General features: G+C 47.7%; 1 non-coding gene across 1 annotated transcript; it reads right to left on the bottom strand.

Annotated features, from left to right (window-relative positions):
* Positions 1-3,186: 3,186 nt before the first annotated feature.
* LOC142599624 (U1 spliceosomal RNA) lies at positions 3,187-3,350 on the bottom strand. Its single transcript, XR_012833202.1, has one exon. It is a non-coding gene; the product is annotated as a U1 spliceosomal RNA (small nuclear RNA).
* Positions 3,351-3,638: the final 288 nt, after the last annotated feature.

Here is a 3,638-nt window from a genome sequence, read left to right as displayed (position 1 = left end):
AAATTAATGTAACTAACTGATTGAAATACAAACCCTACTGCAGGCAATTACAAGTGAAAATATTAAGGGTCTGATTCTGCAAACTTTTCTCATCTAGTTAACTACCCAGTCACAGTGAATTTACCTACATGCAGGAGGCTGAGTCAGGCCCTAATTTTCTAAATCAAATATTTCCTGCATACTAAAGGAAGATAGCTAACCCTGAAATTGTGGTTTTGGAAAGACATTTCTTGGCTATTTTTTGCAACAATTTTTTGTTGCAAAATTTTTTGTCCCAGGCTTGGGACAATACAACTTTTGATCTTGTTTAATGGAAAACATTACACTGAACTTGACCTTCTGACTGAATGCAATGCTGCTCTAATAACATGTCTTTCTCATTTGTATCACTCAATTTAATCCTAACATTGTAGTGTTTGGGAAGCTTATTTGGCTTTCCTTCCATCCTCAGTTATGATGAATAATAAGTAAGAAGAGTACCAATAATGTGTCGCACTTACATAATGCTCTTCATTTCATGATCTTCAAGGGCTTCATGAACATGAATACATTAAGCATATGACAACAGTCTGGAAGTAAGTACTGTTGTGCTATAAGGAAGAAAATGCAGTGTGAGGAGTGACATGATTTCCCCAAGTTGAGTCAGTGGTTGATTGGGAAGTGGAACCTGGACGTCCTGACTCTTGCCATCTCTTCTAACTCTTAAGCGCATTTTCTGCACTCAATCACTAGGACTGTTTTGTATTAGCAAAATCAAACCAAAAACTTCATGAAAATACTACAGAAAGAAAATAATGAATCATAAATCAGAGAACATCTCGATCGTGAGAGTGCTTGAGGAGGCTGCCTCTTGAAGGCCTTTCTAGCTACTGTTCCCAGGCAAGACAAAAGACAACCAAGAGCACCAATTCTTGAGAAGATGTTGCAAGATTCCCCCTGTGGCTTCCTACCTGGCTGCTCCAAAGATATTTTTAAAGCAAATTCCATGCAAAAGTCGGAGCTGTGTGTCTGTAAGGGGAGCAGAGGACGGGGTGCTGTGCATTCACACACGCACCATGCTCCTTGTAAGTCCCACCAGCTGTTCTTTTCACCTCACTCTCAATATGAATGAAAATCAATCCAGCAGGTCTTTTTTTTTTTTTTTTTTTTTAAACTCTGGTTTGCCTTAAAACTGAACATTAAAAAGAGTCCATCTACCACAGGACGGACTTTCAGACTTGACCCAGTGCAGCACCCATTGAAATCATTACAGTCCTTTCTCTTACCTACAAAGCCTATGACTATTGTGTTGGTTTTGCGTGGCAAGGTTTTGGTAGCGGGGGGGCTACAGGGGTGGCTTCTGTGAGAAGCTGCTAGAAGCTACCCCTGTGTCTGATAGAGCCAATGCCAGCCGGCTCCTAGACGGACCCGCCGCTGGCCAAGGCCAAGCCAATCAGCGCCTCTGTGATAACATATTTAAGAAAGACAAAAACAGTTAGAGAGCGCTTTTGCAGCCAGAGAGAGGAGTGAGAAGATGTAAGAACATCTGCAGACACCAAGGTCAGTGAAGAAGGAGGGGGAGGAGGTGCTCCAGGCGCCGGAGCAAGATCCCCCTGCAGCCCGTGGTGAAGACCATGGTGAAGCAGGCTGTTCCCCTGCAGCCCATGGAGGGAGGATGAGGGGGTGTAGAGATTCCACCTGCAGCCCGTGGAGGACCCCACGCCGGAGCAGGTGGAGACACCTGAAGGAGGCTGTGACCCCGTGGGAAGCCCGCGCTGGAGTAAGCTCCTGGCAGGACCTGTGGAGCCGTGGAGAGAGGAGCCCACGCCAGGGCAGGTTTGCTGACAGGACTTGTGACCCCGTGGGGGACCCACGCTGGAGCAGTTTGCTCCTGAAGGTCTGCACCCCGTGGAGGAGACTCACGTTGGAGAAGGCCGTGAAGGACTGTCTCCCGTGAGAGGGACTCCATGCTGGAGCAGGGGAATGATGAGAGGAGTCCTCCCCCTGAGGATGAAGAAGCGGCAGAAACACCGCATGATGAACTGACCGTAACCCCCACTCCCCGTCCCCCTGTGCCGCTGAGGGGGGCGGAGGTTGAAGCCGGGAGTGAAGTTGAGCCCGGGAAGATGGGAGGGGTGGGGGGAGGTGTTTTAAGATTTGGTTTTATTTCTCATTCCTCTACTCTGTTTTGCTTAGTAATAAATAAGATGAATTCCCTCTCTAAGTTCGGTCTGTTTTGCTCATGATGATAATTAGAGAATGATCTCTCCCTGTCCTTATCTCGACCCGTAAGTTTTTTTTCATTGTACCTTTTCTCCCCTGTCTAATGAAAGAGGGGAGCGATAGAGCGGCTCTGGTGGGCACCTGGCCCTCAGCCAGGGTCAACCCACCACAGTCTTTTTTTGGCGCCCAACGTGGGGCTCGAGGGGTTGTGATAACGGCAAGTCTGACCCAAGTGTGTTAAAACAAAGTTGTTAAAAGTATTTATGATGTTATTGAAACAGTCACTGGTTATAATGATGTTCTGTTTGCTCACATGGCTCTGTTTTGTAAACCCATGTTTACTCTATGCAATCCCTGCGGTGCTGTTTATCACCTCTGGAAGAGGGGTTCGTGTTCTCATGTTGTTATATTGTGTGATAATGACTTATGATAAGATATCATTGACAGTCATGGGTCTGAGCTGGTATGTGTATGTAGCATTTAGGTCAGGCCCGTACCTCGGTCAGTATCTTTCAGAATTGATTAATAATTGGACCCAATCTATGGGGAAGACAGGGGGGGATACCTTCTCCCACTCTTTCACCTCCTCTTTTCCCTTTTGGTTGGTTACAACAATTTTTGAGTATTTTGAATACCCTTGGAATGTTCAGGCCATTATATTCCTATTGCTAGGTCTCCTGAATGCTTTCCCACTCCTGTTCAGGGTTAGCAAAAATCTTTTCAAGAGTACCACCCAGGGATCTTCCCCAAGGCTGAATGGTCAGGGCTGGCATGGCATGTGGGAGAGTATGGGTGGGTATCTAGAGACCTTTTCACCCCCAATGGTTTGGAGCTTCACTCCTGAACAATTGCAAGACCCTGATAAAATGGTAGAATATTTGAAAGGAAAATGCTGTGGGGATTCTAAGGAGACACAACTTACTGCGCTGTGCTGGGCCCTGGCCACAATCTATCAAACACTGCTGGATAGTAGACAGCACCATCCAGGGGAGAGCACGAACGCAGTCCCCCACTACCACAAATTATGCAGTCGAGTTTCCCGCATTTGGGGAAATCGCAGGGGTCAGCACACCCGGAGTGCAGGGGATGAGCCTCGCCCTGGGAAAACCACCTGCCTGATCATGGTGTCTCCCCTGCCAGGTAAGTATGTCTAATGAAAGAGGGGAGCGATAGAGCGGCTCTGGTGGGCACCTGGCCCTCAGCCAGGGTCAACCCACCACAGTCTTTTTTGGTAAACAGGAGATCCTGGGTTCGAATCCCAGCGGTGCCTCCAAAAAGGACTGACGTGGTTTAGCCCCAGCCGCTCGCTCACCCCTCCCCCGGCGGGATGGGGAGGAGAACGGAAAAACAACGGCAAAGCCTCGAGGGTTGGGATAAGGGCAGTTTACTGGGACAGCAAGGGAGAGGGAAACAATCAACAACAGTGCTGATAACAG

Source organism: Balearica regulorum, chromosome Z (genome assembly GCF_011004875.1).
Source record: "Balearica regulorum gibbericeps isolate bBalReg1 chromosome Z, bBalReg1.pri, whole genome shotgun sequence".
NCBI lineage: Eukaryota > Metazoa > Chordata > Aves > Gruiformes > Gruidae > Balearica > Balearica regulorum.
This window is presented reverse-complemented; position numbering and strand designations above follow the sequence as displayed.